This window comes from Cheilinus undulatus, linkage group 13, assembly GCF_018320785.1.
Source record: "Cheilinus undulatus linkage group 13, ASM1832078v1, whole genome shotgun sequence".
Classification (NCBI taxonomy): Eukaryota; Metazoa; Chordata; class Actinopteri; order Labriformes; family Labridae; genus Cheilinus; species Cheilinus undulatus.
The window spans coordinates 40,137,506-40,150,964 of NC_054877.1; the positions used below are offsets into that span (position 1 = coordinate 40,137,506).

Consider the following 13,459-nt stretch of genomic DNA (forward strand, 5'->3'; position numbering starts at 1 on the left):
TAAACCTGCAGGAGTCCAGGGATTTTCTAATGGATACTTCAGCGGGGCAGAGACCACATACCGACATATTAATGGTGGAATCTGGACTGTGGAGGGACTTTCAGCTTCTTTCTTTATGTGCACATGAGGGAGGTTGTTGGTGATCATGGCATCCAGTAGCCTGGACTCTTAACTAAGCTATGATGTCAGCTGCATGAGGTGATGATGTTGTCATCCACACTCATCACTGCTCCACTTTGCAGAGCTTACGTAGGTGTGTTTGTGAGTCTGTTTGTGTCTATGTGTGCCCTGCTTGGCCAGATGGCCTCTGTAACACCCTTCTGTAACGCTCTTTTGTAACACTCTTCTGTAACACTCTTCTGCGGGGTAGCATTGGTTGTCTCAGTGCAGCAGAGTGAGAAGTAAGTGAGAGAAAAAGAGCAAGCCCACCAACTCAGCATTCACACTAAGCTTCATCATCCAATTATCAGATTCTGACTGAGCTCCCAGACAAGATGCTTCTCTGCTCCTTTTCTTTCTTCTGCTGCTCTCTCCCTTTTCTTTTTTTAAACTTCATTCCTCCATTCATCAGCCCTGCTTTTTATTGATCCACCTGCTCTTTAATTCTGTTCTTAAAGGCAGTCAGAGTCAGACTGCAAACCAAAAACTGTGCACTAAGTTGGTCTGACTTTCCAGTACTCTGACATTTTGTTATACCATGCTTAAACTGATACAGTCTCTGATATTTTAGGGTTGGGAATCAGAGGGTAGCTAACAATGCTTTATGGTATGAAACTTAAAGATGTATGGAACAGTAAGATACGGCACATTAGGATCAGCTTTGAGGGTTATGCATAACAGAAAAGTCTGTAGTTTGAGTGACATAATGTGGCATCTGTTTTTGTAACTTTTTCATCAAAGTAATTCACTGCTGAATAAACTGACCTTTATTATAAAAAACTAACGAAAAGAGAAAATCCTAGAAACGTGCACAGTTTCTGTTTCCCTCCTACTTGTTGGCATGTAGCCAGATAAGCTGTGTCAGTGCATGTGTATTTATGAGCTGATTAAGCTACCTAGACAGAGCAGAGAGCATTTAACTTTGGATATAGCCCGGATGTTGAATTTTTGCATGAAAGGGAGACAAATATCATAGAAAAATTAAAGTTTAAATGTCTGTATTGTATTATTTTTATTTTAATAGCTGCGTATCTGAGGCATAACTACCGCAAGTATTTGAGCACAGACTGTGCGTAATACTGTACACCACTGCCCAGTCCTTTATCAGACTGGCCCTCATATATCAAACATGTGCACAGCAGAAATCTGGGTGTAGTCTTTTCCATGCACACATCAACATTTATCAATATGAATGTGAACGGAGGATACACTAAAATTCCATGCCAGCTCTCAGCTCATTTATACACATTTTCAAATCAGTGCACTCACTGTGCAGTGTTAATCTGGCAATAATAGATTAGATATGACATTTAAAATTTACATAACATTATAACCAAACCTCTGACAATTCATGTGAGTAGAGCTGCAACAACGAATCAATTAGATCGATAAAAATTGATAATTAAAAGTGTTGGCAATTAATTTACTAATTTACTGATTTAGTACTTCTCTGATTATTTTCTGATTTTTTAGTGAAAAAATTAAGTAGATTTATTCATCATCAACCGTGCCTAATGATGGAGATGAGACACTAGCGATCTATAAATAGCTCGCTGACGTAAAAACTCCAGCAGATCTTTAGTTTAGTTTCTGTCACAATATGAGTCTGCATAAAAACAATAGCAATGGACTGTCAGGCGTTCATATAATTTATGATATTTGCCTCACTTTGTGTTTTAAATGTCTGCTAAAAACAGGAGAGAGGAAGGAAAAGCGTGAGCTGTAGTCACAGGGCTAGAGGAGCAGTTGGGTGTGTGTGTGTGACGGAGAGGAGAGATAGTTTGTGTGTTCATCCGTGAGTGCAAGTCAGTCTGAAAACAAGCATGAACTAACAGCTTGTTGAATGAGTGAGTGACAAATGTTTATAAGTTATCATAATATCAATAACTTTAAGAGGCTGAGGCTTACCTGTGGACTCTTTCGTTCAAACCATATCCCCAGGCTGTCGTCCCTGGTATGATCTTGAAGTGTTTGTGTATGCTTGTAAGGAGGGAGGCAAAGTAAAAACATAAAAAAAAAACATCATTTTTTAATTTTTTTTTTGATGATTTTTTGAATAAATCATTAGAATATCATCAATGGGAGCTGGTTAGAACAGATAAAGATCTGCTGTTTGTTGTCAACACTGAGTGTTTTATCTGTATACACCAAAGCCTGCTGATACGGGATTGATCAATACAGCTCAGCCTACAAATGTAGTTGGCACTTCAAACTGAAACCAGGGAACGTAACATCCTGAAAATCCCCACTGCTGTGTGCAGATTTTACATCTCTGCATACAATCTGTAAATAGAGATTAGGAATTACCCAACATTTGATGCCTAAGGCTGTTAATTTTGTTGCCTTGGTATTTAATTAGGTATTGGTATTGTTTGATTTTTACTATATCCTATCAAAGTTTAAAACTATCAGGACCATCCTGGTGCATGAAAAGTTAGCTTGGTATTGTAAACTCCAAGCATGAGTGTTCCTTATTTTCCTCTTCTCTGATGTGTGAGCAGGCAGGTGGAGGGTAGTCTGACCTTTTGTTTCCATGTGAAGGCCGTAAGCTGCTTTACTCGTGTGTCTTGTTCTGCAAAGTGAATAGCTTTGAAGCTAATAGATTGAAATAGTTTAGGTTCAGTGTTCCAGGGCAGCGAGGAGGGCTTTGTATAATGACATGTAGTCACACTCTTAATCTCCAGGCAAACGCCGTGTTTCTGCCGCCTTTTTCACAACTGGAAGGAATAATAGTTTGAGTGCTCACACAGCCACGACATGTTATGCAAATGTAGTCTGATAAGTGATTCATCGCCCTCGCTGTTAATGGCTTCTGATGCCGGGCCCTGACTGGCTCAGGCTGGTGCGTGAGTTTGTTTTTGAGTGCTTGTAACAGTATGTGTGTATGATGAATATTGTTTCTGTATTAATAAAAGGCTTTAGAAATATGTGAAAATTCATTCTGAGGCCGTTCCACTTTGATGATTTGTTAAAGGCTGTTTTTTTTCCATCCATAACTGTGCTGAAAGCTGAGAGAAGTTCAGCCTCATCCTCTCACTGGACCAACAGAGTAAATCTCTACAAACAGAAAAGTCAGACATGAAAGTTGCATTGACGAAGTAGAAAACCATGATTCCACTTAACTTTTATTGGATGTGTTTCTTCTTATCTACATCTGCAGCAGAAATAGGACACTACATAGCAAATTAAGTTTAACAAAGCCTGTATTTTGATGTTTTATTGCAGATAAGCCTCCTGGCTCTGCTGTTGAAATCCTGTTATATTATTTAAATGAACATTTATTCATTTAACTTTTTCTGTAAAACCCCCACAAACATGCGGCAAAATTAACATGAGGGTACTTCCTGTTTGGCACCTTAAATCAATTTATCAGCATTATTTTAACATGATAAGGGTTGTCAGGTTTTTTCTTGCAATCAATTGCAGAATTTTGATTGTTAATTGTGATTAATCAATATTTTCTATATCATTGCATATGCAATGCTGTGAAGATGTATTTTCCCCCTTCCTGATTTAGATTTTTTGCATATTTTTCACACTTCATTGCTTTAGATTACCAATGTTTTATTATCAGACAAAAATAACCCATTTAAATACAAAAAGGAGTTGTTTTTAAATGCTGATTTCATTTATTTAGGGAAAAGCAATCCAAATTGACCTGGCCCTATGTGAAAAAGTAATTGCCCCCTAAACCTAATAAAACAGGTTGTGCAACCCTTGGCAGCCACAACTGAACCCAAGTGTTTGTGATAACTGGCAATGACTCCTTCACATTACTGGGGAGGAATTTTGGGTAACTCTTCTTGTTTGAATATATATAGGAGCTTTAGCATGATTGGCCTGTTTATGTAACCTGACATGCCAGATGGATTCCTTTCAAACATCCATCTGAAAATCACTCATAGACATTGTTTGGGAAGGGGCAGAGCCTTTGAAAAAAAACTCGGAAGGTGATTGGATGAACGCTCTGTCTGTCACATCTTTACGGGCCAATCAGAGCAACAAAACATGTGACGTCCTAGCCGCTACCAATGAGTAAACTCCACAGAGAACTGCGCCATGGTGACTGTAGACACATCAGTACACGACTTTTGTCGTTTTTGAACAGAAAACAACTCGATGTTGTTCTTTGTTCTTCTTTTAATGAAGAAATGTCATCAAGTTCTGATAAAACTGGTGCTTTAGCAGCATCCACGCTAATGTCTTCCACCATAATGTCACTGGCCTCTTGTTGCTGCTTGCATATGTCACAACTCTGCCGTGCCTGAAAGTACTGCCCCTCGTTACTGATTGGTCCTGCCACTTTGTAACCGGGCCCAAACAGACGGGAGCTTTGCAAGATTGATTCGCCAGTGAGAAACACAGAAGTGGGAGAATCCATCTGCTTCGCAAGGTTACTGCTTATGATCATGCCACAGCATCTCAATTGGATATAAGTCAGGACTTTGACAAGGCCACTCTTAAACCTTCTTTTAGTTTTTTTTAATCCACTCAGAGGTAGACTTGCTGATTTGTTTTAGATCATCATCCTACTGTATAACCCAAGTATGCTTGAGCTGGATGTCTTGAACCGATGTCCAGACAATCTCCTTCAGAATTTTCTGACTTCTGAGGTTCTAATGTAGCCAAGCAGCCCCAGATAATGATACTGTCACCACCATGTTTGACTATTGGTATGATGTTCTTTTGATGAAATGCTATGTTGGTTTTACTCCAGATATAATGGGGCACACACCTTCAAGAAAGTTCAACTTTTGTCACATCAGTCCACAGAATATTTGCCCAAAAGTCCTGGAGAGCATCAAGATTTTTTTGGAATTGGTCTGCAGTGGTTTTGGCCTCTAAACTCTCCCATGGGTGCTATTTTTGCTCAGTCTCTTTGTTATCGTTCAATCATGAACAATGACCTAAACTGAGTCCAGCGAGGCCTGCAGGTCTTTAGATGTTCTGGGTAAAACGTGGGCCCGTTCAGTTTGGCTTTTTTTCCCCTCAATAAATAAAATCATCATTTTAAAACAGCATTTTGTATGCACCTGTGTTATCATGATAAAATTCTATGATCTGAAATATTTAAGTTTGATATATATTGTGAAAAGTGAGAAATCAGGAAGGGGCAAATACTTGTTCACAGTACTCTATCTGTTCTCCATATGCCAGCCTGAGTACATCATTTAGACCCAAGTCCTCTGCCGTGCTCACCGGCCTGCAGTCAGTTGCCACCCATTTAGAAGGCTCTGCAGTTTTGGATTCAGTTTCTCCCACAGGTCTGTGGTTATTTGCACTCTCCTGTATAGTGCTCTGCTGACTCTGGAGAAGCATCAGTCTGATGAGCTGCACCTGTATACTTATGTGTTGGGCAGAGCTCAAACTCAAAGCACTTAGGTGACAGTTTAGTTCTGGGGATACGCTATAAAAAATAGTTTAAAATTTTTCCACTTTAAAATCCATTTACATTGTTTTACCAGTTCTCAGGAAAGGCTGTATTTACATTAACACTGAGGGTCTAAAAGTTTTTATGTGCTCAGTATTACATTAAAATCATGCTGATGTCTCTATGGCACCTGAAAGCAAAAAAAAAAAATCTTGAGGGGAGCATGAATTATTTCAGTATTTGTATGTAATTGCCTGTCACCTCTGCCACTGGATGAGTGTAGTCTAAAAAATCTTGCCATGTGAAGAAGAAGTGTTTGATTGTAAATTTGATTAAAGGTTAGGAGTAAGTGATATTAGAGGTGGCCATCTTTAATGCCGCCATTAGCTTAGCAGAGTGATATATGACAGACAACAGCTCAGTCTGAGTCCTATCATCAGCATGTTTTGTTCTGACACTAAAGAACAGCTATGTAACAAGCCAGATTTGTGTCAGATTGATGTCTGTAATAGCAGCAACATACAGCGAGTGTGACCACATCACAAAGCATCTCCGTTGGCCTGTCTGGGGCTTTAACACAAGCTATGAGCTGCAACGGATCAACTCAGTTTGACTAAAACCCAGCACTGCAGCGATTCATTTTATAACATCTCAAACTGTTTAAAGGTGTCAACGTGCTTCTTATAAGTCCACGATGATCCAGAGAAGCAGGCAACAAGGTCAGAGAAGCAGATGTAAACACTGAAGCGCTGCACAGTCATCAGCACTTCTGCGAAAGCAAAGTTAAATCAATGATAAACATATTACTTCTGATACGTTTTCCACAATAAACGTCCAGAGTTGTTATTTTTATCAGTGCTTTTATTGAGAACAGGAGAGAAATGAAACCTAAAACTCCAGGTGAAGTTCCAAAGAGGTGAACACAGACTCATAAAAATACTTTTTTTTTTTTTTTTAATCTCATGCTTAGTTTAGTATGCTTTCACATGTTTGTTGTAGGGGGAAAGGAGGGTTGTCACTTATGAATTCACATTTAAATGCACAATCACTTTTGGTTTGTAATTGATTTGTAATACTGCAATATGATACCATTAGCTCAAAGGATATAGCCCTAAGTGAAATGACTTATTAGGTGCATACTACTTTTGAATTGTTGACTAAGCCATCCCTCTGTTCAGAAACACAGTGATATTGTTTCTTCACCACTGCAGCTGCAGAAGGAGTTCAACTACAGTTAACCAAAAGGGAAAAAGGGAGCACATATGGTGAGCAAAGGTGAAAGAGCGTGATTAATGCAGCTAAAAAAAAAAAAAACATAATGTGGAAACGAGGATCTTAACTGTATTATGATAGCATTAATGTAGGCAGCTGTTATAGATTTATCTATATTTGCAGATATATGAGCCATTAGGGGACAGAAACAGCGCTCGGCCCTTATGAAAATATGTACATAATATCATAATCCACCTGCACCTTTCTTTTGATTTGTTTACTGAAGCTATGAATGCAAGTTATTTCATGTAATGGAATCTAAATATAAAACCTAATTGACACAAACTCAATTCCAAAAAAGTAGGGGCGTTATTTAAAAGAAGAAAAACATACACACTTTCTGGATTTGATGCCTGCAAGACAAAAAAAAGTTGGGACAGGAGCATACATCACTTTTTCTGCGGACTAAAGACACTTCATTGTTAAATTATTGAAAGGTGAACTCTTTCTATTCTTGCCTCATGTACAACTGCAGGATTTCTGTTGTATTTTGTACTTGATAATGGGAGATATTGATTTTCACTGGGAGATAGATCTGGACTGCATGCAGGCCACTGGGATACCTGCACTCTTTCACTGTGAAGCCATACTGTTGTTACTCCTGCAGAATGTGGCTTGGCATTGTGTCGCTAAAATAAGCAGTAGCATCCATCTGGATGAAGCATACTGTGTGCTGCTTCAAAAACTTGATGTAACTCAGTTTCAGTGCCTGCATAGATGTGCAAGTTACCCATACCTTGAGCACTAATACACCCCTTACCATCACAGATGCTGGAATTTTAACTCTTCATTGATAACAATCTGGATGGTCCTTTTCCTCTTAAGCCCGGAGATCTCAACGACCCTCATTTCCAAAAACAATCTCAAATGTGGACTCATCTGACCACAGCAAACTTTCTCACTTTAAATCAGTCAATATCAAATGAGCTTGGGCTTAGAAAAGTCAGCAGTGCCTCTGGATGTTGTTGATACATGGCTTTGCTTTGCATAGCAGAGTCTTAACTTGCATTTGTAGATACAGTGATGCACTAACTCAGAATGGTTTTCTAAAGCCTTTCCTGAGCCTACATTGTAATATGCACCACAGAATGATGCTACTTTTGACTGCAGTCAGGGGTAAAAGATCACTTTCTTTTTTAGCATTTAAGGAGTGATTTTTCATTACCTAGTCATGGTACTATCACCTGAAACCTTTTACTTACTTTCTTTTAGAATGTTCCAGGTGTTTTTTAGCATTTCACAACTTTCCCAGTCTTTTCTTGCCCCTATCTCAGCTTTTTTGGATCATGTTGCAGGTGTCAAATACAAAGTGTGAGTAAAAAAAGCAGTAAAAAATGAAAGTTTCTCAGTTTAAGCACTAAAATCTTGTGCTGAATTCTATTGAATATAGCTTGATAAGAATGAGCAAATGACTACATTCTGCTTTAATTCAGAGCTTACACAATGTCCTAACTTTTTTGGAATTTGGATGTGTAGCAGACAAAAAAATCCTCATAAATGAAGAGCAGGAGCAAACCTTTATAAAGATTCGAGCCTCTGAAAGGCACATAGCCAGCCATAGATATGATTTTGGGATGTTTGTCTGTCTGATGTGCAGGACATTGCTGAAATTGCATTAGAAAAATAGATGACATATAATTATATTATCATTTAAATCATGTAAATGTTGTAGAAGTCTTTTAGAGTGTTTTGCAGAGATGACTTCAGTGATGGAGTAACCTTAGGTTTTGTATCTCATCTAAAAAACTGTCATAAATGACGGGCTACTACATAAGATATCTGGCAGAGCTGCGCCAGCAAAGAGCCCAAAGCAACAAACTCTCATCCAAAATAAGACCATAATTTATTCATAATTTCAAAATACAGCCAGCTTTGTAAGTTGTGCTCTGAATATTAATCAGGAAGCATTATTTGAGTTGGAGTGTTTCGTAATTATCTTGGTTTTTGGAAAAAGGAATTATCGTGGAAGAAATGAGAAGCATATAGATGTCCTCCAGGAAACTGCTGAGAAGATCATTCCCCAGTGTTAGTAAAAGAAAAGGGTCTCACTTAAAATGTGGGTAAAATATATATTGCTATGTTGCTTTGCAACCCCTAAGAAAAGATGGAATATTTTTCATAGCACACACTTTTACAGTTAGGGCTTCACAGTGATGTGGTAGTTAGAGCTGTCGCCTCACAGCAGAAAAGTTACTGTTCAAATTCCCCCAAAGTTCTTTCTTTGTGAACTTCACAGAGAAAAGCATGTTAGGCTAATTGGTGCCTGAAGTGTATGGCTGGTTGTTTGTCTCTATATGTCAGAGCTGTGATTGATGACAGGGTGTACCACACTTCTCCCCCAGTGACAGCTGCAACTGGCTCTAGTCCCCAGTGACCATGCAGGATAAGCAGTAAAGATTATAGATGGATGGATAGATTGATGGATATTTACAGTCAGACTTCAGTGTGGGTTAAATATTATGTCCAGGCTGTACCAGCTATGTATAGACTGGCTGTAGTTTGGTTAATATGACTTTCTCTTGCAGCCCTACTACCTGGATGAAAACAAGCAAAGTAAATGTCATAGTATTCAGCTCTTTAGGCAGTATTCTGATTGAGAAAAAGGAAATAAAATGTATGTAGGTAATGCATGCCCACTTTCAGCACAGTCAGCTCCATCCACTGCGATTTCAAATCTAGGGGAGTGTGTGGAAAGTCCCTATCATACCCTTGGGCAGTGTGTTTAGATGTGTTTAGATGTGTTTAATTGTGCTTGGATGTTGCCTGTTGATGCTGTGGGTTCTTCTGGCCATGTTTCTTGTGGATTGTTGTGTTTTTTTAATACTTTTTATACATTGTCGTCGCCTAAACAACACTGTTCTGTTTTTTTGGTGGATTGTCACTGTCTTTGATGTTAAACACTTCTGCACCATGAGTGAAGATATCCACTAAGTTGGTCACTTCCTGCCTGTTGCAGGACATGGTCTACAACAAAGAGTAGATTGCTGACTTTCAGATCAGGATGTAGTTGTGCTGCATCGGTCTTTTCGCTTCATCTTTGCCATTAGACACCTGACTTTGCCTCATGTGTTCAAAGCAAGGTGGAAAACTTTATTCTGTATGAAAGTTAATTGCACTGTGTCAGTAATTAGAATTTAAAATACATCAAATTATATATGAAATTTCAGCTGTAAATATTGGCCGTACAAACAAATAAGTTAGTGGAGTTGAGGCTGGCTAACAGACCTAAAGCTGAACTCTTTTCTTTATTCATCAGGATTCCTTACACAAAAGGACTGAAATCTGTGAATCTGTCCATTCTCAAAATTTAAATTTTGTATTTTAAGGACTGAAATTTTCAGGTCTGAATAAATTTAATAATACCGGTATTGATATTGGTAAAGGAATCAGGTAAAATTAAAACAAGAACTGATCAAGCTCCACATTTAATCTAAATTCTATTAGAAATGTATGCTGATAACTTTGGGTTTCCTGCTTCCTTTTTATTTTAGAATAATTTTTAAGAGGTTATAACTAATTTTTGTATCTTAATGGTTTAACTCCCTGCTATTTATCTGAGATTTGAATCCGTTGTACCCAAAAGATAATGCAAACGACTGCTAAAAAAATTTTATTGTGAGTATTTTCCCCGGTATTGTGATTGCAGTTTAATATGCAATTATTTTTCGGTTTCTCGTATTATATATTTTCCAATAAATACAAGCAATAAATCATTCTTTATTATAACCTACACAATATAAGATAGAATATGCTAGGGCAAAATGATTTGGCATTGACATTTCAAGTTAAAGAAATATTGCAACTGTTGCGATTTGTAAATTGAAGCAGGCAATATTGCAATTTTTAGTCTAATTTGTGATTAATTGCCCAGCCCTATTGGAAATGCAAACACGTATGTTCATTAAAGGTTCGGCTCAAAACCCACAGTTTCCCTGGATTTTGATGCAAAAAACGTATCTATTTGTGCCAAATTTGCATTGTTACTATGTCTGTGTATTGTTTTTTCACTATTTTATGGTGCCTACATTAGGAAGCACTTTGGTTGGATGGAGATAAGGCTGTTTTAAATGTGCTATAAACTCTCTGACTTACATACTTATGAATCCTGGTAATTCTGGACTACTAAGCATATCATTGGCTGGGTCTTTGTGCACACCCCTAACTGGTTACGGCACACTTTCGGCCATATTGCATAGCATAGTAAGGTTGGATAGTCTTTGTCCAACCTTCCCCAAATGTTCCTTCCGTATACAGTATTACAGCCAGGTGTTTAAACACTACATTATACAAGAAGCAGGTTGGACCAACAGGTAATCAAAGCAGTACTTTGGCTGTTTTTAAATACCCCAGTATTACTGTATTACCACCCATTCTTAGTATAAAGCATCCAGGGTAAAGAACCTTTTCTGTCAGGCTATAAAAAGATGCATTAAAATGCCTGATTACATTGTGATCTGGGTGTATTTAAGTCTGATTTGGATATTTTTGTGGATTATTGTTCATGTGGGCTTGGCTTTTGTGTTCCTGTTTTAGTCTGAGTGAATGACTGTGGGTGTGTATGTGTGGAGGGTATTGACAGATGGCCTGCTCTCTGAGGACAGAGAGGAGCTGCTTAATCTAGAGAAGGAGAGAGAGGGAAAGAGTTGGCTCTGTCCTGAGTTGCTCTGCCTCTGTTTGATGGATGGATACTTACCTTCTCACAATTTTCCTCCTAAAACGCTCCATCACGGTGTCTCGATCGATACCCACTTTATGTTTGTACTCCTTTGCTTAAAGATTACTTGCTCTCCTCCTCTCCCTTTCACTCTGTCTCTCTCTCTGTCTTGTTGTTTTCATTCTTCCTCCTCATCCCTGAATCAGACAGTGACAGGTGGCCTAGCCGGCTTCCACGCCAATGCTTTCCCCGCTCGCTGTCTGTTCCTGCTCTCCGTCAAACACACGCAGTGCCAAGGGGCTCCCCGTGAATTTCCTGCTCCGGGGCCTGATCCGATACTACTTGGCTGCGTGAGACAGCGTGAATTTTTCAAGCGTCTGAATCTCTCTGGAGGGCAGGAAGTTACCTCCGGGGCTGTGGATGTAGGGCAAGGGCATCCACGCTCTCACACAAACACACAGACGCACAAAAAGCACAAAAATGCAGTCCTGCTCTGGAGGCAGATTGGGTTATCTGTAGGGTATAACACGTTTTCATATTGATTTATTCACCAGTGTTTACTGCTTGAGAGGGCTATTTCCAGTTCAAATATAATCTGATCATCTTTGCTTTCCTAAAAATGAAAAATGTGCTGTTTTTAAAAATAACACAACAGAAAGATATTGATTGAGCTCAAACCAATCCTGAAATTTAATTTTACCAAGTCTCTGTGGGCAATTTTATAGTTGAGTGAAGTGAAAAGCCTCTGAGCTTTAACACAAACAGAAACAATTTGTGGTAATATTTCAGAATGTATTTGAAGATGCAGTCTGTGTTTCACCACAAGAAACCCGTCTGGATGTAAAACCATTTCTCTGTACGTCTGCTAATGGCTCTCTGTTTTATCGACACAGAACCACACACTGTTTGTCTGGCCTCAGATTTCTGTCTTTAGGAGAAAAATAGTTTGTATTGATTGTTCAACTTCAGGTAAAATGTCTCTTGTTTTAACCTCTTTGGCTTCAAAGGTCTTAATGCACAGAAAGGACAACAGAAAAGTAAAGTGTAGTTGTCAAAGTTGTCAAAATGGCTGTGAAGAATTAAGACAATTGTTGAACTCTAATCTTGCCAAGGTTTCCTCAGCTGATGTCCATCCAGTCTTCTTCGTTGTGGCAAGAATCCATCTCGTTTAAGAGATTAAGATCATTTAGCTCAGCGCAGTAGAACAGTTTGTTTGGTTCCCAAACGGTACTTCAGTTGGTACCAGTTTGGCTTTTTGAATGTGGCTAAAACTACGACAAAGGATGGAGGAAAGGAAACTGGCACTCAAGCAGGAGCTAGCTACTGTGGCTTTCATCAATGGTAAAAGGTAAATAGAGCGTTTCCAGTTGCCTGCCAAGCACTTTTACACCGCAGGCCACAACTACCTTTTCATTCACTCACGTAGTCATTCACTGATGGCAGAGGTTGCCATTGTCATAACCATTTAAACACCACTGAAGAAGCAGTGAGCAAACTTGGTTTAATTGTCTAAACTAAGGACACATCAGCATGTGACTGCAGGAGCTGGAGATCAAAACCCACAACCTTCCGATTGTGAGACCAGCTCTACCCACTGAGACAGTTGCCCAAAGAATGGCTGACTTATCGTAGGTATTTCTCACTAAACCACAGTTTAAAGCCACTGCTGCCACTGGTTTACAGTTTTAGAGCTTTTCCCCCTGAATAAAGCTACCTGCTGCACACAGGATTGATGACGGCAATAAAAGCTGAGTTTGGGGGTCTTAAAAATAGAACAGTAAGCTGAAAACACTCTGAAACTGATGGGAAATGGGTGATAATTCATTGTGAACTTGTCATAACAGACCTCTTTTATACAAATCACTTATTTGATCTATTGTTCTCATAGAAGATGTCAGAGCACCTTGAAGGAAAAAGCCACTTGGCTAAAGTATGGTCTGCTTTGTCTATGCTTTGAACAAAAAGAAGTAAATCACATAAAAACTACAATTCTGTGGGGCACA

The 13,459-nt window shown here is 38.8% G+C and overlaps 1 protein-coding gene across 2 annotated transcripts in view; it reads left to right on the plus strand.

Moving 5' to 3' along the window:
• The window catches only part of rem2 (RAS (RAD and GEM)-like GTP binding 2), a 72,765-nt gene that overhangs the window by 24,669 nt on the left and 34,637 nt on the right, over window positions 1–13,459 (plus strand). The window lies entirely within an intron of this gene.